Raw genomic sequence first — 27333 nt, forward strand, 5'->3', positions numbered from 1 at the left:
AGGACTTATCCCCAACTCCTGCCCACAGACAATACTCTTTCAGCAGGACTTGGTAAGGTTCCAGTTGCCCTTCTGTTAGCTGTATATTCTCTATAGTCTGAAATGCTAAATATACAGGAGAATGAGGTCTGGCTGCACAGTTGCAGCTCTTGTGTGTCTTATCGTGGGAAGTCATGGAGTTATTTAGGAGACAGCAGTGCTATTGGGAAAATAAAATGCAATCCTCTTGAACAACCACCACTAAGGTTGCCCATATTTTTATTCCAAAACATTTTCATTTCTGTGAATTTGGCAATCATAAAAGGCATGAATGAAACTTCCTGATAATTCTGAACACCTCCCCAGGTCAATGTGATACTATTTCTTCTACTCAAAAAGTTACCCTGTGCTCCTGAGGGACTGATGTTACACAATGTTAGAGAATGCAGCCTCACAAGAGAGATTAAATTCACCAAGCAGGGCTCATGCAAGAACATAACGTAACATTCTGTAAAGACTGCTATGATTTCAGAAAAAGTCAATTAAAAGTTCTCTTCTCTGGAAGAAAATCAAAGGAATATTTGGCCTTCCTCCAACAGGACAAATAAGCCCTGATTTCCATCTCCTCCAAGAACAAACAAGATTTGCTGGTCAGGGAAAGGTTTTAATTTTTACTGTGCCCTTTTTTTTTATTTTATTTTTTTTATTTGTGCTCACTTGGTAGGTGATTTCAATATATACTAGTCAGCTGCCCATTAACCCCATGTAAAAATAATGCTTAAAAGACTGCCTTACAAAACTGAAATTCAGAAGATCTTTCTTTCTGGGAAGCATACAGGGAACTGCTCACTAGAAGCCATCCTACGCTGCATGAACTGCAAAGAGGTTCAAAAGCTTCCATGTTACATCAGAAGAAATATAGGTAGTGAGACATATTCTGGGCAAGTAGCCTTCAAAGTTTTTCCTTTTCATCAAGAAAACGGACCTTGACAGGAAAATTCTTAGGCATTTTAGTAGAAACTAGACTTTATTTATCTACAAAGATTAATGCCTTTGTTTATCTTATTTTCAAATTCTCTCACTGCATCTGACATTTACTGGGAAGATGCAATTCAGCTCTTTGGAAACCCTAATGCTAGAAGAGAGCTGTTAACAAAAGGGAGAACCTAAAAAAGTCTATCCTGCTTTTTTAAAAGAAAGAGATCTTTACTGTAGTTGTCAAAGTGGACACCACCTTTAATCCGAATAGGGCCACGCTACCACATTTGTGGACAAATGTTACATTCTGCACACCACACACACGAAAGAGCCTTGCACAGAGACAAAATGCTGCTATTTTCCATGTTAGATGCATCAGCCATGGTGCTTCTTGTTCAGGGAGCTCCAGTAAGGGGGGTAGGGCATGTGGCAACGGGAACTGCTGTGCAGAACTGGGATTTACCTGTCCTGGTGGCAGCCTGTTTGCTGGTCATGGCAGCAGCTGCTGGAGCTCTCCAGGAGTGGGGAAATACCATTTTGCAGGACAAAGGCTCCACCACGTAGACTCCCATCTCCCCTTTTTACCAACACTGGGAGCACAGTGTAGAAACACACATTGATCACTGAGAATTAGAGATGTTATCTTAAAATACAAAATGCAAGGGCAATTTTCCTTTTAAAATATAAAGAAACAGAACTGGTAAACTGATCAGACAAAATTACTATCAGTGTCCATGCTGCTAATGTGACTTGCCCAACTACTCCTGTTTCCTATTACCTACCCTTATGTGAACCAATTTTTTAAAATGCACTTACATAACCAGGTATGAAGAGTTTTGTTCCACTGTTCCAACCCAGAAATAGATGATGCAATGAAAATGAGGTCTGTATTTATCTTGATAAATTAACATGACTGTATTCCTGACTTCACTTCAAAAATCTTGGTAATCACCATTACCACATCTAACCATTAAATTAATAATGCATTCCACTTTTATTTATTGATGCTTTCCTAGATGAAATTCATTTTAGTCTTCTCCAGCATATTCTTTTTTTATATCTACCGTCTGATGTTTGCTGACAAACAGAATCTGTATATGAGTTAAATACCAAACTTCAGGTGGAATGAAAGTATAAACACCATTGATTTCTCTTCCATTGGAACACTGTCTATGAAAAACTGCCAAGTTTCTAATTAATGGGAAAGAACATTTAATACTAAAGAATGGAAAGACAAAACCAAGGCTATGCTACTAGCTTTAGTTTATTTGATTTAGTGCAATAAAGAAAAGTATTATTTATTCTTTCACCTTCACACAGAGATTGAATGAATGTTCACCATACTCTGGAGCAAATTGTATCTTAACTTCCAGCAGACCCTGACCACTTCTGTCTTTTTCTTACTAAAAGAGCTCTAATTATCAAATAATGTGAAAATATCTTAGACATTCTTTGCACACTGAAGTAATAAAGCTGAATTCCACATGAGAAAAATGTAACTGTCTATGAATCCACCTACAGTTAAATATCAAGAAGTAAAACACAGGAACGTGAGAAGCCCAAAAATAATGCCAAAAGAAAAAGTAATTTTTCTTAAGCAACACTATTATTTTCTACCCTAATTTTCCTAGACAATTCCTGGGTAACTGGTAAATTCTTGCAACAGCTGCTAATAGCCAAAACCATAACTAACTCAGATATTGAGAGACTTATTTTTTTCTGTTTTAAGACAAGCTGTTTAAAGCTCTGCCTTGTTGTTTGCTTTACATATTTAATCCTAATTCTCCATAAGCACTTGAAAGAGAAAAAAAAAGTGTTGCTCATAAATTAAACACTGAACCCTCCATCTTCAGAACACAACAGAATATGACAAGATTTTGTATACTTTAGGGTTCCTTTCTCCTAGATTTGTATACATAAAGTCGGCTATAATTTTTCAGGTCCCTTTTAACTCTGTTGCACTGCTAACAGAACTGCAGCTGCTCTTTATTTATTTTTATCTTCTTTTTTTTTTTCTTTTTTTTTTCCCTTTGTTCATAATACACAGACTGTCTGGCTCATTTTCAAGCTATTGAAATATTTCAATCCTAAAAAAAGTACAATAGGCCATAACCACTTATGTGCTTATGCTTAGGAAACCCTCCCTCCTCTTTCCAACCTTCTGTGAATTTCTAAAATCTATAAACAAAACTGGACATTCAAGGGGACATCAAGTTTGTATTATGCTGTTATAGCTGTTCCCTTCTGAAATTAAAATACTGTATAAAACAACTTGTTCTTGTGGTATTACTTCTGACACTATGAAATGCAGACATCTACAAAAAGTGTGAAAATTAACACAAAACCCTCTAACTAAACTCTTACAAACTTAATATCTGTTCAGTTTCAGCTCAAGGGTGGGTTGTAGGTTTAGGATTTATCCTAAAGTACTACTCAGTGAGCTTTCATCAGGTCAGGGAAAACAGGAGTTTGTGATGGAGAATGATATTAAAAGCTGCCTTGCAGATCTTATAAAGTAGTGCTGAATTTGGAGACTGGTTGGCTTTCTTCTTCCTAACATTAGTTTACGTATAGCTATTGGAACCTGCTTTACTAAAACGTACTATTGAAAAAAAATCCAGAACAAATCATGGTCAACTTTTACATCAGTTATAAATTTTTCACATGGCCACAGGAAGGCCCCTTAATCTCCTCTCTGAAAGTCACATTATTTTTTAAAATATTCTCTTCTTTCTCACACCACAAATGTTTTCCGTCCACCACTGAAATACCCTTTATTCAAAAATGCAAAGTGATTCTTTATGTTAAACAATGGCAATTATTTCCTATAGGCACAGGTTTCTGATTTTTTCTGCACTCCAAATGGAAAGCTTGCATTTCATCTTCCTGGCTTTGCAGGATCATATAATGTAACATTCATAGAATCATAGAATACCAGGTTGGAAGGGACCTCAAGGATCATCTGGTCCAACCTTCCTGTTTGCCTTGTAAACATACTAGCACTTATAATTTCATACCTGAGTGGCAAATGCAGAAAGGATGATTTATCAAATGGCCCAGCACTGAAAGTGTCTTCAACAAAGAGGAGATGTTGCACAAACAATGCTGTCTTTGCTACAACAGGTTATGCCATGACATAACATTGATGGTAAAAACAATGTCACTTTTAGGAGACAGGAACATAAGAAGAGTCCACCTCACTGTATTTTATTAAAAATTATTTCCAAAGATACTGGCAATGGAAAAAGTATTCAAGCTGTATATACTCAGTACCTCTGAGACCCCAAGAACTGCATAAAAGGGAGTGGGAATTTAATATGAATAGTTATATAAGCAGCCTTCCCATTCTAGACCTGTCCACAAAGAGTAGCTCCAGAAATAGTTCAGAGTCCTGGATGTCCCTAGCTTGGCTACTAGGTAAAGAAATAGAAAAGACTGGAACTGCCCAAGGCTCTCCTTGCATGCTCATGCCTGGGAGGCCATGCCTTGCTCATAGGACTCCTTTCCTAGAGTCCTCAGAAAAAAAGTTACAGATCTCTTCTAGAACCGCTGCACAAAGGGAAGATAATCATACTTATGGCAATATAAACACTGGTGATGACTTAGCAGGAAAATCTAATTAATAGCAGAAGATTATTCTAAGAAACCTCACTTTGTCTCAGTCCCAGTCTCTCATCTGAAATTCTGAAAACTCAAATCCCAGTTGACATTTGATTTTCACGGTCACGAATCCAGTACTCAGGCTCATAACTGTTGTAGGCTCTACACAGCGCAAAGTAACTACTGCTAACCTGAGACACAGCAATCACATAGGAGGACTTAGAATACTTATCTAAATGAGTAAGAGGACTACAAATGTGCTCTTTAGTTTCTAAAACTTTAGCCCCATCACATTTAAAATGTGACTTAAAGTTTAATTACCTTAAAGCTTAAAAATCTTAAAACTTAATTAGCTCTCAGAGTAATTAGTGCCTCCTAAAGCTGTCACTGTGGATTCAATAATGACAGTTGCAGGGAAAACACAGTTCTAAACATCAAAGCCCCAAGGATCTTAGTTAAAATATACCTCCTAGGGCTTCTGTGCCGCTGGTGCAGGAAAAGGGACTTCGAGACCCACAGCCAAGCCACAAGGGGTGGAACATCACCACCAGACATGAAGGCAAGAGCCTAGAAAACCAAAAGTACCAACCCTATATACAGCATGTGGCACAGCTGCAGACCTTGGAAATCTAGGTTTCCCAGAAGCCAGCTGGTAGAAATCTATTTTGTTTTTATTTGTTTGATTAGTTTCTTGTTTATGATAGTTGTAATAGTCAATATACATCCGTGAAGTACTTTGTTTCTGGCGAATTGGCTTTTTTCCAGGTAACTTCATTTCAGCAGAGAATCCCACACCTGCCCTGGACATGGCCCTTTGAGTTGCAAACCCTTCATCTGTACGTTCCCTGGGAATAGAGGAGAACTGGACATACAGCCCTGCTGCCTCTTAGTCCAGAAGTTGGGAAGGAAAACCAAGAGATGAGAGCTACCAAGATTTTTCTTCGGGACTTCTGTCTGTCTAAGAAGCCTATCCCAGGTCTGACGACAAAAAAACCCAGGTCTGATGACAAAAAATGTTTCTGGACGTCACCAATGCATTCTAGGACTGTCTTGTTCAGCTTTCAGAGAGAAAGCTGTGAATTAGACTGAAAGTAATTTATTAGCTCTGAAATTACCACAGTCTGAAGACTGGGTGAGAGCCTCAGTTTTTGGGAATTGATGTAGGTCTGCTTAAGCCTATGGAGCTAATCTCTGCATTTTTGTATTATATTGACAGAACTGCTCAATGCTTTTTCTTCTCCCCCCCTCAATTTAAAGTAAACAATGAACTGAAACAAACAACTCTTCAGATGTTTATCTGGAATTACTGCCCTACAGCATGCGGGCAAGTCTCTTAGGCAAGTAAGTTCTTTCACATCTTGGGCCCTTTCTATCTGTATATCAAATTCAGAAGAATCAAGTGTTTTTTCATAAATCACAGACAAGATCTGGACCAAAAAATACGTTACTACCAAGAACAATGGGCTAGACATTTACAGATACTTATTAGCAAGACAATGCAGAATGCTAGCTCTGCTAATATTGCTTTTCAACAAAGCTTTAGAATAATGATTTTTTTAAAAAGATAAGTTTAATCTGTAATTCAAATCACACTGTATCTTTGATTTGCTACCCCCTCCTCCTCTCGCCCTCCCATCCCTCTTCCCTCCCCCCAAAAAGCTTTATATAGAGTGGCTAGAAAGCAAAGTAGGAATCTATGCAGACACTATCCATCACATTTCTGTCTTAATTGAATGACACCAGAATGAGATCGATAAAATGTAACAAGAGACAGCTTTGCATTTCCACACTCACTTATTCTCCCTCTCTATTACTGCCAGCCATCACCGTGACCAGAAAGCCTAAGTATTGAGTTTGAACATTGCTGCCAAGCAAGCTGTTAGTATATGAATAAACTTGTCAGGAAAACAATAAAACTTATAATACTGGGAAAGGCCAAAATGTCAAAAGGCCGCTGCAAGCAGCATTAAATATGCTGCTTTTGAGGCTGTACTATAGAAACATATGAAGAGTTTCTAAATAACACGGGCAGTGACAATTCTTCAGATATTATTCCCCTCATTCCCCCAAGACATGTCTGTGTGTGTGTGTGTGTGACCGTCTGACATGCAGTTGTCCTGACCTCTTGGCGCAAATCTGCAATTTCAACAATAAACCCAGACCAGCTGTGGTTTCCCTACGTTCAAGGATTCTGAGATCTTCAATGCATTATTGATAACCTCATTGCTGTGCTAAAAGCAGAGACTGACACACTCATAATCCCAGACTTTTCCTGAAAAGCTCCAGCTTCACGTGCTAATCAATCACAACAAATAAAGTGAAAAAAGCCCATTTCAAAACAAGGCTAAATTTTGTGTACTGAATCTATTTCAGTATGCATGCCAAGTAAAAATGTAAGCTTTTTTCAAACTCTTTTCTTTTTTCTCTAACTTCCAATTACAATGATCTTGTACTCCTGACTAGTACAAGGGCACATTCAATGAGGTATTCCGTTAACCACAAAGCAAATGAAAGTGCCCAATGCAAAGAGCTAACAGTATTGAAAGGAAAAAACAAAACAAAACAAAACACACACACAAACAAACACACAAACAAGCTGCCTCAAGTGAATATGGTAAACAAAAGAAATTATATCTAAAGACAGGAAGAGAAAAGATTTAACAATAGTAAAACTGCACTGCAAACGATACAGGGATACAGCTTTAGTTACGCATAATTAGAAGGCTGCTGGAATCTGAAAACACAGGAATTACCAATTTTCTAGTCTCAGTTTAGTAGGTAAAGAAACGCTTAGATATTGCACCACAGGAAATGTTCTCTTCATGTTTCAAGACAGACTGTCATATTTCAGCTTGAAACTCAATTAGATATTAAAACAATTGCTGTACAAGTACAAGCACTTCTGTCAGGCATTATTAAAATCCAAACGATGAAACACTTGGCCTCTTAGCTTCAATAGAAAATTCTTCATGCCTGGTTGACTACGTTGCATTGTTTCTTCATTATTATGTTCACGCTTAGCCTTAGAGCAGCTTTTTTTCCTTATCTTTTTTACCTGTACTGACAAACAAATATAACTTGGCTGAAGGTATGAGGCTGAGACACTCATGACTTCTCAAATTGGTGAGATTCCTCAATTCATCACTATTTAGCAAACTTAAGTATGTAACAACTTCAGTTTCTGTTGAACTTGCTTTTTTTTAGAAGGCATAATTGTACAGCAGACCCAAAGGAACTAGTTTTCAATATTATACCAAAGTTACAGCAAGTGCACAAAATTACATTACTCTAATGATCACCAAATAGGCAATAGTAAAAGAATACTGTGTTGTTTGTTTTTTTTTTTCAAGAGAATTATAGAATGGTTTGGGTTGGAAGGGATCTTAAAGATCATCTAATTCCAACACCCTTGCCATGAGCAGGGTCACCTGTCATTAGACCAGGTTGCTCAAAGCCCTGTTCTCCTCACTCAAAAACTGTTCTCCTCACCTTTCAAAACAGTATCTAATCCTGAGTTACTAGCAGAAAAAATTAAAATAAAAGGGTTTTTCTAGTCTGGTAACCATCTCCTCATGTAAGACTCACCCAGACCAATCAGAACTTTTTAAGATACATACATTTTCCTTATAGAATCATTGCTGAAAAGCACAAAATAACTAGGATATCATTAAAACCTTCCAATCACAGAAATCAGAGATTAAATATCTCACATGTACTGCAGATAATGCCTTACAAGAATATGGCCAATATTAAATAGTAGACATCACCACCATATAATTTGGCAGAAAAGCTGGCAAGATTCATTGGAGGGAGGTAAGCTGGTTAAGTCTTAATGCCACAGTTTCAGGCAAGTCATAATACCACAACTTCAGGGTGTTTAGACAGTCAATCAGAAAAAGAGACTACTCTAGAAGGGAGAGTCAAAACAAGGATGCTCAGACTGTCTTTGGGAAAAGCTTCTCCACTGGCCATAGAGGAAGCATAAAGACACTCACCACTTAGTTTAGGTATCCAGTTTGGGTAAGTGAAGTGGGATGGTGTGAAGGCCCCTCTGGAAATGCTTGCATTGCTACAAAGGTTAAGCAGAGCTGACAGCACAGATTTTATTCTGGTGCCCACTCTGCCCACATATGAAAGAGACAGTGCAAGTTGGGGGCAGAGTGCAATAGGCTTCTTGCCCTCCTCTCCCCTTGCTCGCACTGGTGGATGAGAACTATGGACAAAAGCTGAAGAAGCAAACCAAGTAGACACTACATGTTATTTGTGACAAGTGCATTATGTATCACTTGAAGATAGCTCCCCAGGATGCTAAAAGAAATAAAAATCAATTCTAAGTGCAAGTATTTATTTCAATTTTATTTTAGATTACAGACTCTCCCCACCTTTAAACAGCTATCCCTTCCTCTTGGTTGGTGTTTGTTGTGTTTAATTCTGGAAAGCATCATAAAGAACAGCAGCCTGAGAAGTGAGTGCTGTGGACTCAGATTCTCTGGAAAGACTAAAGTCACATTTTTACAACACAGGCTGCCATTTATTTGCCCAATTCTAGTGATTCAAATAATTCTTTCATTTACTTGTGAGGGGAGGTTATACTCTTTACCTGAGGTTAACTTATGTAGCTATGATGAAATTCAAAACAGCAGAGTCGAGGACCTTAATTCTCTGTGTAGGCACTGCAAGGAAGTATGTACCTCCCTTCAGAGGTCAAATCCAGAGCATGTAAACCAGGTAGATGTTTGAAGTCCAGCAATACCAACATCCTCACATTCAATCACAATTAAAGACGTTCACATGCAGATGAGAAAACCTGCCAGAGGTAGGCACCAAGTTCTTCCTCAGATGTATTTAAACACCAAAGGACATTACAAGTAGTGAAAGCAGGGCTGCCTGGACAGCAGATGTCCTCTGATGTCCAGATAAGAGGAATCTCCTTCAGGTCCACCAAATCCCTCACAGGTTAAACCTTCCACATTTAAAGTGGCGGCAACTTTCAGCCCTACTGGTAATTTATTTATCTCTAGTCTCTCTGCAATTGCTGAAATCAAGGTAAATGATCCGTGCTTCTGTGTGAAAAAGACTTCAGACTTCACCCCCTCACCCACGCTGGTGCAGTGAATTTCAAGTATATATGGCACGAAGCTACAAGCTACCATCTTTCAGTTACATCACTGCAGGTGAGAGCCACGAAATTCACTTCAACAGGCATCCTGGAGACAATGATTTGGCAGAAGCCCACTCCTCCAGCTCCTTCCCCTGGGAGGCCACCACAGGACTGGGGCAGGGATACCGGGTTACAGGGAGCTCCCACCAAGCCCACATTGAACTGTGTGAATATGAGTCATGGTAGTGGTTTAATGCTCCTCTACCACAGCCACTTTGCCCCGCCTGTGATGGCCCAGAGCTTTGCCATGCCCAAAACCTGGCAGGGCTCACTGGCCATAAGCCAAGAGCCTTCGTGCTGTGCCACCTGAGGTGCTGCGCTGTCCCGTGACAGATTAAGAGAAGCATGTAATGGAGCCTGCAGCAACAAATGAGCAACTGTAGTGTCTCATTGAAGCCTGAACACCTCATGTACACTCAGTTATAGTGACAGTCAGAGCAAAGATCTCAGAAGTACATTAAGGTGCAAGAGGGACAAAGAAATGGGATATGCCCAACCACAACAGGGAAGGGCTGGCTGCAGGTGGAAACACAGGTAAGCACTAACCTTCTGCCTTCTGCTGGGGCAGTTTTCACCTACAAACACTTCACTAAAACCACCTCAAGCTGTTCTGCAATATATCATTCTTTGTGGGCACACTAAAGAGCTACAACTTAGCTGCCTTCGAAATACAGACATTTACATGTATTTCATTCCAAACACAGGGCCCTCAGTGGACACCAGGGCTGGGACAGAGTTTAGAACTACTGGTGCATTGTGACTCTGCTACAAGTTAAAGTTTCCACGACTGAAGCACGCTTTAGAAAAAAATAAAATTCCTTCAACAAATCTAAAATAAATCAACTTGCCAAGAATCTTACTTCACTATTTTTTCTTTAATCTAAGAAACAATACTTACATAACACTAAAAATTCCTAACTCCAAATACCAATTTTTCTTTTCTCTCCCTTTTTTCTCAAAAACTGCTTTTAGGGGGGAACAAATTAAAATGTAGTAATTCTAAAGATTTATTTAAATAACATACTACCTCATAATGTTTGAAATGCTTATAAATTTATACACCTTATTTTTAAATAAATTTTTACACCTAACTCATGATAACAGATGAAAACAAGCCCTTCAAGGAAAAAGCAATCATAATTTTGAAAACTTTTCAACTATAACTAAGATTAAAGACAAATAGGACTTGAGCAACAATCACGGAGATAGTATTTCATCATTGGTGCAATCCTCTACCAGTGAAACAAAAGATACAGTGCTCTGAGTTTTGTACTACAGGATTAGACAACAGAGAAATAAGTGAAATTTGTGAAACTATAAAAGCTTATAAAACATTTCCTCCTATATTTTGAAGTCTTTTTGGCTTTCAATTATTTATTTTTACTAATTTATTCCTATAAGGCCATCAAAACTCCCTTTTAATAGTCACTTAATATTTAGCTCCTTCCTTCTCCATCCTACTTTGATATATCATGTTCAATATATCAATTTTTGTAAAATATATTCATTACTCTTTTTTAAATTCTTAGGAAATAAGAAAGTAACACATGCACACAAACACAAACTGTTTTTTCCATAGAGTTTGTATGTAAAAGTAGAAGTGGCTTTTACTTACTGCATTTATTCTAAACTTTAAAATAGCTACGTAACATTAAAATAACATAATTTGGAAAACTCAGATAAACACTGCTCTGCACCAAATACCAGTTTGACTAACAGGTAGAAAATACGATGATAAATTCTGTGGTGTTATTCTAGTCCACTGAAATAGAACCATTTCATTGAACACACTGTAAAATAGTAGGAGAGAAGGCAGAGAGGTTTTAATAGTAAAGCAAAACAAAGCAAAGGCTAGATTTGGTAAAGTAACTGCTGGGTAAGTTGCCGAGGAGCACTTTGATATGAAAAACTAATGTTTTACCACTTGAATCAATTAACACATTATGATACTAATGTATTCCTTCATATCAAAATGACTTCAAGCTCTTCAACAAATAACATTTACATTATTTCAGGAAAAATTATGCCAGAAATCTGTTTGTTATTGCGTTTCTATAAGTTGTGCCAGAAATCTGTTTGTTATCACATTTCTATAAAGTAATTATTGCATACACTGAAGAAAAAAGTTTATTCTGACACATTACCACTAAGAATATTTATGGAGAAGAAGAAATGCAGAAGAGGCTTGAACTTAATAATGTAGGGCCATTAATTAGCATCAAATGAAAGAAAAGCAATAAAGCAATTTTGTCACCAATTACTGACAATTTGCTTAAGTACAGTCATTAATTTTGGATAATATAACTTCCATAAAATTAAGGGCACAAAACTATTTGAATCAATATCCTTCCCTAGTCTCTTTCCACTAATTTAACTAGTTTAAGGAGTATCAAAAGTTTTGAAACCTTTAAATGCCTTAACAAAAATGGAAAAACATATGGTTATAATTTCCTACTTAAAAGTTGCTGGCTTTTGGTTTGGGGTTTTTTGTTTGTTTTTTTTTTTTTTTGGCTGAAAAAATAAAAAGGAAAACTAGGGCAATTAAAATTGCGAGTCTTTGGAATTACCATAGTCCAAATACTTGTTTACTTACAGTTCTCCTACTGTTTTAGAGAGCTTTCACAAAAGAAAGTCTGATTAGCAGAGCCAGAAATATCAACGTTTAATAGTTTGATTAAGGAATCTCCAGCATTCCCCAACACTGCCAACATTAACATCAGGCAGTGACAGGCAATATGAATTATATTTTTGCAGTGGGATATGTTCCTAGCTTTTCCCACCTCCAGTCTCAAGGAAATGACAAAAAGCACCCGCAAACCCCTGTCATTCACACCCCCAGCTCTAACCCCCGGCAGAATTTCCCTGGCAGGCAGCATCACCCACCGCCTGCCATTGGCGGGAGGCAAGGGCTGTGCAGATGTGGCTGCGCAGATGTGCAAGCAGCAGCAGCCTTGCCCCACACGTCCTCCCTCTGCCCCAGTGCCGTGCACCCCTGGCTTCCCAGTGCAAGGTCACCCAAGTGTACACAATATTTAATCGGTACAGCTACTCAGGGGCAGCCTTCCCCAGTGCTGAGGCACAAGCGTCCGGCATCGGTAAGAGTCTGCAGCAATGTTTTAATGTTAAAAACAGGTGACGTGTCCCAAAACTGAAGTTTTGCAAAACTCTCCTAAGGCTGGTGATGACTTTTATTAACGAATGTACCTTCCGGAGTGCCTTGTCCCTTGGCATTCGTCTGTGTTCGCCCACCAGGAAATTGGAGCAGCCTTGTGATAATTATCGATACGTATTTGGGAAAGAAGACAGAGGCAGAACACCTCTGTGTCCCCCAAAAAGACTAGCTCAGGAAAATTACAGCCTTTAATCGGCATCCATATCAATTCATAAACCTCGGGCGCTAGAGTACAAATAAACACTCTAAAGGGTTTTAGCCACAAGGAGATAAGATCTCTCCCTGGGGAGACGGCTAGAAACTGCTCCATTGCCTTTGTGCAGACTACTGGAATGTGCTTGCTTTTCATTTTGGTCTTTGTGTCTGGCACTCAGGCCTCACAGGCAGTGTCTTAAGCCATGCAGGGTCAGGGCAAACAGAGAACTGCATTCATGGACAGATCAAGTTTATGTGAGAATCTGCTCCTCCTGTGCCCTCAATTTCCATTTGAATTGTTAATAAAATCTCAGCCTGAAAGCACATGATCCCATCAGTGGGGAAGTCATGCAGAGAATCCTCTAGCTCAGAAAAACAAAATTTCTTTATCTTTTTCATCCTCCTCCTACATTCGTGGGAATTATGCCATGTAACCCCCCTCCTAAAGTAACCCCCTGCCCCAGTGCAACACCTGATTGCCAGCCCACAGCTTGCACTAAAAAGCAGGGGGGTGAAAGAAGGGGAAAGAAAGAAGGAGAAAAGACGCACAAGCAACACTCAGCTACAGCAAAATCACGACCACAATAACTGCACCTTCGTAGCAGTTTACAGACTCCCAGACACCTTCAGGCAAAAGGAAACACAGATATTTCATGTTTTAAGTTAATTTCCAACAGCTGATAACACGAGCTGCAAGACTTTCCCACAGCTTTATGACACCGCATGAACTGCAGCGCCACAAAGATAATAAAAGGTCACACATAAAGAAAAGAACAGAGCCATACCCCAATTAACTTGGTCTCCCCATGCAAAAATTGTACAGTAACAAGAGCCGATATTTGCTGCAGGCATCAGGCATGCATCTCCTAACCTTGCCACGATCTAACTGGGCCTCTTGTTTCTTCTGCCTTTGCTCCTCGCAAACTGTTTTAATATTGAACGCTTTTCAGAGGGATGGGCTGATGAACGAAAACATGAATTTCCTGCTTGGCCTTTAAGGTGGGTTAAAAGGGGGTGCTAGTAATCAATTACAGAACAAAAAGTAAAATAGAGACTAAATATTTTGCAAACTAGATGTCTTAGAGTTTACACCCTGTTTTCTAACCAGCATACTCTCCTTTACTCCTTTCACAAAAATATTTTTTTGTGTTTTTGTGTAGGGACAAAGAATAACACAGCATTCAAGTAAAACCTGTGTGAAATGCAAGGACTCAGAGAGGTTGCTGCAGTTTTCACTTGTTATTTAGAGTAACACATCGGCCCCAGATGAACAATAACTGCACTAAATATACAACAGAATTTGAAATCTTGTGGTTCTGAGTTTTGCATGGTCCTAGCCCTGCTCCCTCCTCCTTCTCCTCCTCTTCCTAAACTGGGAAGATGTTTCTGTTTGCAGTAGTCGCTGGAATGAGAAAAGTTTTACGGAAGCTGTGTCTCTGGGATCAGTCCTGCCCAGCACTTCACTCTACCCAAGCACTTCACTCACCAAGGCTTCCTCTTCTGCCTAGTGACCTCAAAGGACTTGCTCCTAAGAGTAAATATGAACTCCTGGAAAAGCAGTTTAGACCTCTTTCCTGGCCTATTCAGGGATTGGCTGTATCATTACCGAATATCATTACCGAATATATCATTATAATTATTGTGACAGTATCTCATACTCAAAAGCTAATTGAAAAATAACACAGGTCTTTGAATATTGCGGAGGCTTGGGGGTCTGCTGATTTGGACTGAGGGGGATCATACAAAGGGGTACAAAATCCATTATATGTTATATTCATATTAAGAAAGGATGTGCCACAGCAAGCGCTAAGGATGGACATTGCTAGTGCATATCGAAACTTTCTGTTCTGTGCTTGATTTCATATATTTTTAGCTAGACCTGGTGGAATTTCTCCTTGAGAAACATAACCAATGGCTTGAGCCTTTAAATCTGTTTACCAGGTGTCTGCAAATAGGTCATGGGTGTTATTAATTACTTCATTAGTCACAAGTCCTTGAGCAGTGTATGCAAACATATTTGACCCTATGACACAATTTTTAACTGGCCGATACGAACAATCAGTATTCATTATTCGTGATGTGTGACTGGTCACTTAATTCACAAAATTGTGCTCTTTTCCTGATTGAGTAGCCCAAGCCATGTAAACGAGGCCTTTTCTGTTTGATAATTCTCCACATACACTTGCAACTGCCTAATGAATCCACTTTTGCACCAGTTAAAATTATTCGTTTAAATGGGACTTGCAGTGCAGCTGCTTTTGCAAATAATTTTTGCGGTTGTTCTTTCCCCCACAGAATCGGCAACCAGTGAACGTGGCCTTGACTTCACACTACGAATACTCGGGGAGCCACAGAGGGAGCAGAGGATGAGAGAATAGCTTCATTAAACCAATCTGTGCACACTCACAGAACACACTGATTGCCACGTAGAATTTATAATTTCAAGATTATCATCTAACCCTGTCACAGGATGCTCACAGGCTTTCTTGCCCAAATGACGTTCTCCTTTTCTCCCCAGTGCCTGAGTATAAACTCCGAGAACTCTCCTTCCTTTTTTTGTACAGGCATCCTCTCCTCATACAAATACCTCCTTAAAACTCCTTTCTCTTGGATAGCTTATTGATGCTCACTCATATTTTATGGATGCAGTGAAAGCTGACACATCAGAGCACTAAATACAAAAACTGAGAGCAACTGTAGAGCAGAAGAATGTCCTTTCATTAAATCCAGAACAGAACTGCAATTCAGTGTGCACGTGGATGCAGGAGAGAGCAAACCATCATAGCAGGAAGATGCATAAAAATGACATATCATACATATATATACATGTCAGTACAATGTAGAGTATGTGTCTTGCTATTTTTCTTTTTCTGTATTCATTTAAAACACCTGCCAACTATAACCTCAACTTAACCTTTTGTACTCTGTAGAAACCTCTATCAAAACCAATGGAAATCGTGTAGTGAAAGCAGTAAAGATTCCTCTCAATTTTGTTGTTTTGTTTAGTTTTGTCAAAATACTGGTATTTTTTTGACATTTCTTTCTACATATAATATATATCCTTGGAACTAGGTAAGAATGCAAAGTCCCATCAGTGAATGTAAATATTTTACTCTTTTTTGAAATACTCTCACTGTTGTTCCCCTCAAAAATAAGCATAACTAAAATCTGTTATCTTTATGCAATTTGAAATAAAAAATCCTAATAGTTCTAATAGGTTCTTGCTATAAAAGAAAGAAGAGAGGAGAAGAAAAAAGGGTAGAAAAGTAACCTCTTCCAATAAGAAAGGAACCTGGACTAAAATGCAGACTCCTCCAAATGATCTGGCAAAATTCCCATTTTCTCCTACATTAAAGCACCTACCTGGCATGGCAGATGAAGAAAAAGCATGGTAAAATTCAGCAACTAAACTGGCGTCTTCCAAATTCTAGCTAAAAGCCTTAACTAAACAGCCAGCTTTTCTCAATACCTACCTGTTTCCTACTTTACCTTATATATACACGTTCTAGGTACAGTACGTATTTTTTACATGACAGTCTGGGAACTTAAAAAGGTCCAAATACTGAGGTGGTTTTGTTATTTTTTATAAAATTTACTAGAACACTCTAAATGTCCATATTAATGTAATAGAATTAAATTATTAGAATTAATAGATTTTTTTTTTTACTTTATAAGAGTTTGATATCAGTACATTAACAATGGGTATACCCCAATAAAACATCAACAAGATAAGGCTTATTCCCTCATCTAAACAACGCACTTAAAACATTACAATAATATTCTCTAAACATTAACTGCTATTTTGCCAGGTAATAAGCTGATAAACAAAACACATCCATTCTTAAGGAACTGAATGTAACCAAAGCACATAATCAACAGACTTCCCTTTCAACAAAATCTAAAGCATTAAACAAATATACACAGAAACAACAATGCTACATAATTCCTCTCTTCTTAAAGCACACTTTTTTCCTGTCTCAAGTGTATGCAGAAGCAAATTAGACTTTACATGAAGTGGCTGTGAATTTTCATGAGTTTTAGAAAGCTGATAATTCAGCATGCACCAAAGCCAGAGCTTCCTACCTAGGTCATCCTGACCCTAACTACTGTGGCCCCTTGCTGACTCATACTTACATCAGCTCCCTAACTGTGCCAGATTCTATGCTGTATGTACAATGCAAACAACACAATCAAGGAAGTGGATTTAAAATACTAATTTATGTGAATTTGAACACAGATCTCTTGAAATGAGATTACAGACTTAGTTTGAAATCACACTGTTACCTTCTCTCTGGCAAGGGCGTATCTTTGAATATCAAAACCAGAGCTATACAAGCTTTTATTTTGTTTTATTAGCCACTATAAAATATTTCTCACTGAAGAAATAACATCTGCATTTCTTTGAGTTTTGTCAGTAAAAACAGCATCCAACTTTTGCTTTTAATGTGGTGCTCATGAAACAAACTTCCACATACTATATGGTGCATTTTAAAATACTTCCCTTATCAAAATGTACATTGATGACATTAGGATAAGATTAGAAGGTTTTTCATTCTTCTATAAACATTCTACTTTACTTCCTGTTTAAAGATGGAAGAAAAGGATCTTCCCATTAGTCCCCTACACACATAGGGGCATTTGGACAAATGTTCAACAGCAAATACAACGCATTTTTTTTAAACACGTTTTAAGTATGTTTAAAACCCAGGATCTTATTTTATTAAATCAAGAAGCCCTTTAAAATACCTAGAGAACAGCTTGTGGTGAAAAGATGAAGGAAAACCAATACTAATGCATCGGTGAAGATGACAGACACCATCCCAGCTTGCACAGTCTCTTCAGCTAGCTCAAGCATTGCCAGTCAACCCAAAATTGCAGAGGCATAAACCAAGAAAACAAAACAACAACAAAAACAACAACAAAAAGGAAGCAAGCAAAATGCCCATGTTATCCCTTCTATTCTTCATGTCAGCTGTAGGACTGCCCCGGATGTGAGGAGCAAGGGAGAGCAAACAAGCCTAACAAGCACTCTCATCACTGCCTCTGAAGAGCAATGTCCTCCTACGCATAAACTGAGTCTCTCTGCTCCAACAGCCTGAATAAATTTGGTATCTTTACTTCAGTGGCAATGTCCAGCATCTCTAATGTAATGGACAGCTTCATTTGATATGACTTACATCTGGTTTAACAAGTGAGCTTTCAGGCCTAGATATGACTCACAACTTTATCAGCTTTTTCTTTTTAACAGGTGTCTTTCCCCCTGCTCTGTTGGGGATGGTGAGGTCCTTCACCTTTCATGGATCAATCACATGCTTGTACAGCAAACAACAGCATAAACTTATGCTGGCATTTCCCTAATTTAGCCTAATCTAGCAAACATGGATGGCAGTGGCAGAAAAGACAGAGGGCCATGGCTTTTGGCATCTGTGCCAACAGCTTCCCACACCCCCCAAGCACACTTTGACTGTGTTTCCTTCAATACTATTCTCCAACTTGGTGAGGTGTAGCTAGCTGTGAATCTGCTATATATGCTGTTAGATTTACTTATTTTTCCTAACCAATTACCTTCTAGAACAATTACCACAATGCACTGTTTCTTTCAAGTCACACACTTTCTTACTTTCCAGGCTCTCCAATACTGCTGTGTCCCAACAGCTAAATGATCTGAACTTGAATGTCTGTTTCCAATAACACAGCAGCATATTTTCCTGGAGTATTTTGGGGAAGAACATCCCCAAGGAAAAAAAAAAAAAAAACACAGGACAAAATCAGAAATCTGTATTTACTTCAAGTATCTAGTAACTACTTAGTGTAATATATTACATACTTATTTATCCTTAAGGATCTGGACCTTGTTGATGACAAAAATCCTGAAGGGTTTAATTTTAAAAGATACACATCTGGCACATGGTAACTTCCTGCTCTGAGAGGCCCTATGTGATTTTTAACTTCTGCAATGCCAAAGTAAGATTGGAGATCTGTGAGGGTGTAAAGAATACATCTCAACAGTCAAGTTTAATTTTCCCCAGTTTCTATAACTCTTTCCAAAGCGCAAGGCAGTTCTGAATTTTCTATGATATATTACATACAGTATTTTCAAATCAGTTCATTAAATTATCAGCTAAAATCAAATACATTTACAGGGTACAGTGAGAGATCTACAAGAATAGGGACAAACAGAAAACGCCCAGAACTGGTTTTCCAAAGTATGAAAGGGCATGGCAGTTGAGTGGTTATCATCTGAGGCAGCTGATATAGCAAGACCTGATGGTCAGCAAGTAGGCAGATGTCATATATCTACTACATTTTTAGATGAGTATGGTGGGTACTCAACTTATAAGTGGTGACTTGCTGCAGCAAAATCACAGACTCACAGCATGGTTGGGGTTAGAAGGGACCTCTGGAGATCATCTAGTCCAACCCACCTGCTAAAGCAGGCACACCCAGGGCAGATCACACAGGAATGTGTCCAGGTGGGTTTTGAATATCTGCAGAGAAGGAGACTCCACAACCTCTCTGGACAGTCTGTTCCAGTGCTCTGGTACCCTCAAAATTAAGGAGTTGCTCCTCATATTCAGATGGAACCTCCTGTGCTTCAGTCTGTGCCTGTTGCCCCTCATCCTAGAATGCTGGAGAATGCAGGTTTTCACATGTAGTGGAATACTGCAGTTTCTGCCATCATAAACCTAACGTATATGACAGCAGACCCTTGAATTGAGACTTAGGCTTATCCTCTCCAGATACTGCTCTATTGCAAACTCCTGATTTGTCTCCAGCTGTCCCCTGGGTCAGCAGGCACCACAGCAGCTACCACTGACAGAAGGGACCAATTCCTGCTCCCTTGCTGCAGCTCCCTGGAGGTGAGACAATCCTGCCAGGCTACTGGGATGCTTATCAGTGTGATCACATGATCCTGGAAAGCTTTATGTCACATGACTCTTTACTGACAGGAATCAACTTCGCAATTCACCTTTGGGGACATCTTCAGGAATCTCTTCTCATCAAGTACCTGAAAGAATTTCTGTGATAGCAGAAACCCTATAAACTTACAATTAAGCGGTAGTGAGTGAAGTTAGTGCAACTAATCAAATTGGACTCAAAAGGTACAGTAAGAAACAAGATTAGGTGATAAATCACTTTTTATTGCAAATTTTAAAAAGGAAAAGAAAAAGGAATAATTCAATAAATGGTCCAGCTAGCTAAAAGCTTGAGCAAATGGGAGTAATAGTAATAGAAATGGTTGCACCCAAATTGCATAAGTCAAACAAGGGCATTAATCTGAGAAGTAAATAAATGTGAATAAAAGTACATAAGATTTTTAAATTAAATCAGAAAATCGTGTCCTTAATTCTGAAGGGAACAGTGCGTGCCAGAATATTGAGTTATATATTGCTTTATTGAAGAGTAGGTCAAGATCTTATCAGCTCTATTATGAGGAATGTCAATAAAAGACTGTGTGATGATAAAATGTTTAATTAAAAATGAACACTGTGCAACATATGAACTCTTTGTATTATACAGAAAAAGGAGTCAAATGTATTATGTTCTCCAAGTTACAAATTGCACTGAATCATTTTCCCTCCATCAAACATTCTTATCACTATGAAATCTTGTATAAAACCAGAGTTATTTATATTGGCTCCTTTACAAATTAGTTTAAGATTATCTACCTCCAGGGTACTTCAAATACTTTGAAAATCTGAGACAACTGTGATGAGAAGAACACTAGGGTCTTGTTTTCTTGGTACTCTTCCAGTTGAATAAGTGGTATGCTTCGGCAAGTTAATTAACAAAGAAAAGGCTTAGTACTGATTCACTGTGTTGATCAAAAAGTAACAGGAACCAGTAAGATTAAATGTTTTAGTTTATTACTTCTGTAATATACATGCATACAGCACCATCCTAAAGATCTCTAACTCACTAGAGAAGGTTACAAACTATGACACCAGAAAGAGCACGCGGAAATAAATGCAGCAATACCTATGGTAGACAGACATCAGGTTTCCTCCCTGGTGAAAATAATCTTATCCCCCCACCCCTCCTGCAATGTTAACCATTTTAATCAAAAGGAAGTGCCAATGCAAGGATACTTAGCTATGGGGATAATGTCTCAGCAGGACATTTTGAGTTGGAAAGTATGTTTTATACATAGTTTTAAAGGAATGAAGCAAAATGCAGGGAGCATAAAATGGTAAATCAGCAACATAGGACTAGGCAATAAATGGATTAATACCTTCATGACCTTCCCTTCTGGCATATCTTTGTATAAAAAAGCATTCTTATGGACACTTTGGCCTGAACATATAGAAGATTTTTTAAATACCTCTACCAATCAACTTCAAACCCCCAACATAAACAGATACATGTGCATACATAGCTGTGCACACATACACTGCACAAACTTTTTACAGCTGTAATTCTAAAGGCCCAGCCCAAACTGGGAGGAATTTTTAATGAAAAACATAGTAAGTTTCCCAAACAAGGTCCACCACTAGAATGGAAGTTCCAGTAGGAGTTGATAAATGAGCTTAATGAACCTGAGATACTGAAACAAAGAAATCAAATAAGATATCATATGAGAGCACACTCAGCATTTTATATCTGTCCCTTTTTCCAAAGCAACTAATACTGGTATTAAGAAAACATCCTAAAGTCAGAAAAAGCTTTTATGTAGCATTCATGTTTTGACAATCAAAACTTAGCTCCATATGTCACACACCAATTTTAATATACTGGAATACAGTAAAGAGCAGTCAAACAGCACATTAGGTGATAGGAAAGAAAAATCATGTATAAAATGACAATTTTGATGCCCTTTAGTAGAAGGTTTTGTAAGGTATGAATGACATGTGGGAGATACATGCTCCAACTGAACGACTGTGAAGAATAATACTTACCCTGTTTCCCTGAAAATAAGACAGGGTCTTATATTAATTTTTGCTCCAAAACGTATTACTTTTTTGCGTGTATAGCTGCCTGGACACTATTTAAATCGACTTTTTTAATGAACTGTAACTAGGGCTTATTTTTTGAGTAGGGTTTATATTTTGAGCATCCTCAAAAATCCTGAAAAATCATGCTAGGCCTAATTTTTGGGGTAAGAACAAGTTTTCACCCATGAACAAAAATAAGGTCATCAAATTAAAAATGTTGGTAAAGAAAAATCCACAATATTCTTAAGGAAAGTTTGTGACTGCAGAAACTCACCATATTAAAGAGCTATCAAGTGAACTAACCTTTCTTCTCAGAGTTAAGCCTTGTTTCTTGCAGTCCATTTTATAGCTTTCAACAAGCAGAATAATTTTATATTGTATCTTACCTGTAGAATTGCCACCGCATCCTCTGGGAAATTATTCTGAAGTCCTTTTTCTCTTTTTATCAGATAGTATTTCCTGTCTATAATTACTGCTAACAATACTGTCATATTTAAGCACAGAAAAATAGAGGTATAGAAATGTGTTTTTCTTTGAGCATAGGAACCCCCAAATCAAGTACAAATAAACTTCAATAACAGAGAATTATTACCTAAGAAGCAGATTTGGTAGTAATATTAAAAACTAAGTCCTCAGAGGAGGTCTAGTTAGAGGCATGAATAGAACAAATTCTTCAGCAAGAGCCAGCAGAGATTCCCAGGGTCATGGACTAGCTGAAGTTTAAAGAAAAACTCTTCCTGATTTCAGTGGTGCCAGGATATTGTCCCCATATTTTATTCATAGTATATCATCACAAATGGAAACTACGAATGACACATCATGAAGTGAGGTGCCTATAATTTGTAATGTTTTCTTCCACTGTAATAACCAAGACCCCTCCCTGAACTCCAATGGAGGCGAATTAGTTCCACATGTCAGATACCAACCGTAATATTTTCTCTTACACTTGATACACAATGAGGGATGCAATACAACACAGAGCAATTAATACATTACTTTTTGTGAAATAATGCATGACAGAACAACTCAGAAAGGATGTCACTCACTTGTAAGTGGTGAGTTGCTAGTCCATGAAGAGTAGAAGTAGAAAAAGCAATCAGTGGAAAATAAGATAAATTAACACCCCCCCCTACTGTTTTACATTTTTCTAGTGGCTGCCTTACTTGCTTCATTTCAACTCTTCTTTCCTTGCAGGTTTCCAGGTACCCACATGTACATTATCACCTCTGAATCTGGCATTACAATCTGTCACAATTTAAACTGAATCAGGTCAGGTTGTACAGTTCTATCTCATATATAGGATAGGACTTCTAAGCACAAGCAACTGGTGCATTCTGCATACCCTACAGTGTCCTGGAAGGGCTCAGCTGCCACTACAGATGGTTCTGGGTATATTGCAGGATTTGTGCCATATTTACCTGTCCCGTGTTTAAGTAACTCTCACCTCAATATGTCTTTAAGCAGTGAGAAAATAGTAAACTGGAACCAATGCCTTTAGGTAGCGTCTATTCATTGCACTGTACTCTGACCAGAGAAAGACATGTATAAATAACAAGCAAACATTTCTCAAAATTATTCTCATTAAACCATTCTATTAAGAAATAACCACAGCTATGGTATTCTATTTCTGACAACAGATACACAGGGACTACAGAGTATACTTATGGTTACAGGTAACAGCCACACTATCCCAAGAATGCTTTGGAACAAAACTGTGACACTAACTAGAACATTGCAGCCCAGTATAATACCTGGATGCATTAGTAGCCCTGCTTAGTAGATACCAACACAGAGGAAGCCACCAAAAAAATGACAAGTCAAGGTGAAGTGAAACATGGATCCAGCACAATACCCTATTTTCACAACTGCCCCCCTCCACTGTCATACTTCTACAATCACTCTATAGCACTTCTTCAGGGTTTGCTAATCAAAGGGTCATCTCCAAGAAAAAGTCTCCCAGTTTCCTCAGTTCTAAGATTTTAATATATATTCTTTTTTGCTTTCCTAGCTCTAAGTAATTTTTTTTGCAGCACCATGTTGAAGAAAGACCACATGCACTTGATTCTTTGGCTGTCTTTAAGACTACAAGCAATTAATTTTGCCCATTACAGCCATCATCGATACTACAGACACAATTTTTTCTCACAACCAATTATAGGAATTAAAATATATTCTTTTATTTCCTAGCTTCTGTTGCTGAACATGAATGATGTTTTTTGCTACAGTGCAACGGTGACACCTTGCAAATACCTTCTGCTGATAATTTGAGAGGCACAACCAAGTAATAGTATAAATAGCTCTGAGATTGGTAACATTTTTCCAAAATTTAGAAGACTTAAAATACCTGCTTGACTTCATTTACATTTAATAGAAAAGTAATTATGAACTTCATCAAACTATGCCCTTGTGAAAAAGAAAGAAACCTACCTTATTGCAAGATACCTCTTCCATCTGCCAGTACTTCTCAGTGCTGCATGTGGCATCACAAGAAGAATGGGACATCACACCAGACAGAAGCTACCATCTACAGAAATGGTACTTTCCAAGCCTGTAACATAAAGACAATGCACAGTACATTCAGAAACAAGGACTCTAAAATCATTCCACTGTGTAATTCCAAGATTATTGTTGTTCAGTTCATCCCTATCAAGTCTGAGGTTTCACAAGGGGGGGGAAAAAAACATAAAAAAAGACTTCACCACTCCTCAAGCTAGGAAACTCAACTTGACATATACATTTTTGTGGGTTATGCATCATCATCTATAAACCTGATCCAGTTTATAAATATAAGAAGATGCCCTTTGAAAAACTGACTTCTGCCATTTAGAAGTAAAGACACTGTTATTTGGTTTATGAGCTCTCTTTTATTTGCCAGGTGTCCAGTAAACAATAGAAAGTTGAATACCATGGTAACAGTTTCAAAATATGCAGTAAGTGTAGAAATGTGAAGATAAGCATTATAGAATTAGACATAAGTAAAATAAAGACATCTATCTATGTCAAATTGTAGCTTGAGCAGGTGGGTTGGACTAGAAGATCTCCAGAGGTCCCTTCCAAACCCAACTATTCTATGATTCTGTGATATTATTGGAATTTCCATATTTTTTCTGATAATACGTGTGGAAACTGATTTCTGCTCCTAAAAACACATGGACTTGTATACAACCAATATAAACACACACAGAAAGTACAAGTGGATAAAAAAGGAGTCAAGTATTAAACAACAAGCTGAGACCACAAGGAATACAAACTTAATTAAAAATATATATATAGAATGTATAGACATTATTTTCAGGCATTCACTTTCCACAGTCATCAGCAGATTCTGAGCCAAATTCAACATAGTTTGTAAACATACTTAACTTCAACAGAGTGGCAATCAAGTTTACAAGAGACTAGTTTAATCATTTACTGTACAAAATACCAATGACTTCATATATCCCTTAGCCTCTTTGTTTGGAGTAGCAGAACCTCACTAGCACTCTGTTTTAACTGGTATGCAGGTCACACTTAAAGTGTGTCATTTTAAGACAAAACAGAAATGTCTTGGAACAAAATATCTTTCTGGGTTTGAATTTCTTTTAGTGACTGAAGACAGAGAATAAATATTTTTTTCTAAGAAGTCTGTAAATCCAAGTGCCTACCTGCAAAATGCAAACACAATATTTTTCTTATATCCAATAATTAAATAATTATTTATCCAAGGAAAATTTTGGTTTTGATTGAAAGTAATACATATTTTAGGCACACAAAAGTACAAAGCAGTTGATCCCAATTTAGTATACACCTATTTCATTAACCTCGACTGTTGAATCATGTCTATGTGTTTATCATGTCTGGGTATCTACTTATATGGATACATATATATTTACAAGGCTAAGCCTCATGAGACCCATAGTTCAAAATGTCAGCAATATATATACTATAGATGATAGGTCCAAAGAAGGAAACAAGCCTGGTACACCTCTAATTGGCTTTCTTTATTAGCATACACAGAAATCCCCCCAGGCAAAGCCATGCATAGGTAAAATTACTGGGTTTCAACTAGTTTTTGCATAACATTGTTGACTCTTGAAATAACAGATTTTAATGTAATGAGACACTGGCATTGTTGTTTTGTTATGCAGCTTACAGAATAAATTGAAATTTCAGTCCCTCGACTGGTAGCCATTCAATACAAAACTCAATAGTTGTACCACAGAATGACATTCTCCTTCAATTCACACAGTTTCAACCTGGTGAGAAAAGGATATATAACTATGCATCATAAAGAAAAAAGAAAACAAAAACAAAACCAAGACACTATATATTGAATATCTCTACAACTACTTTGCATAACTCCATGTCCCTATTCACTTTCACAGTGATAGTCAATCTTAGTAACAGGCAGAGGAGAATAATCTGAAACATGTACTACTGCCCTAAAAGAAATCAGAGGCTTCAGGGTATTTACAGTTGAATTTGTATCAAGCATTCTGTGTATCAAGGAAGTCTAGTCAGATCCACTTTGAATATACTGAAATGGGTTCCATCAGCACTCTTTAATTCATAGTTTAGCAAACTTGGCATTTAATATATAAGCAATGAAGACAAAATATCAAAGTCCATAGAAAAAGAAATTATAAAATATGTTCAAAATTATAAAGCGTAAGTCTTTAATAAGGGACTACAGCACACCCATCTCAAATCAACATCTTGTGGAGGGTCAGAACAAGAGCTACAATGGAAATCAAAATTTTGTTCCTAAGGCAAAAAAGAACCAAACTCTGTGAGAGACAACAGAGCTTATCGGAAGGAAAAAAATACCAAAACAAAATCTTATGATACTGAGACATTATTCGCTAAATGCTATCAAAGTTCTTCTCCTGGATAGGGAATGAGAACAATCTCTTATTTAAAGTGTAGTACAAACAAATTACTGTGAAATATCAATGTCCTGCTGCCTTCTCCATTAAGGTAAAAGATTAAAACATACACATTTAAATAAAATCTACAAGCCCTCCCTAAGAATGCAATGGATTGAACAGTTTTCTAAAGGAAAGGTGCAATGAGTTTCTGCTCACAGTCAAGCCCTTAATTCAGTCAAGCTAGTGAGCCAGTCCTGCATTATTTCTTCTCTTTCAAAAATGAAACCTTAACACCATGCTTACAGCACTGGATCTTCTCAGCCACTCAGCAGAGCAGCACCTGAAGAACTAGAGGCTGGTCTTCTTTTTCCAAAGTGTGCAGAAAAAAGAAGAATGTAGGTCTATCAAAAAAAATTTGTTCCAAACAGGAAAAATTGCTATTCTGAAAAATACAGTCTGTAAAGTGCT

The sequence above is a fragment of the Patagioenas fasciata genome, chromosome 1 (assembly GCF_037038585.1).
Source record: "Patagioenas fasciata isolate bPatFas1 chromosome 1, bPatFas1.hap1, whole genome shotgun sequence".
Classification (NCBI taxonomy): Eukaryota; Metazoa; Chordata; class Aves; order Columbiformes; family Columbidae; genus Patagioenas; species Patagioenas fasciata.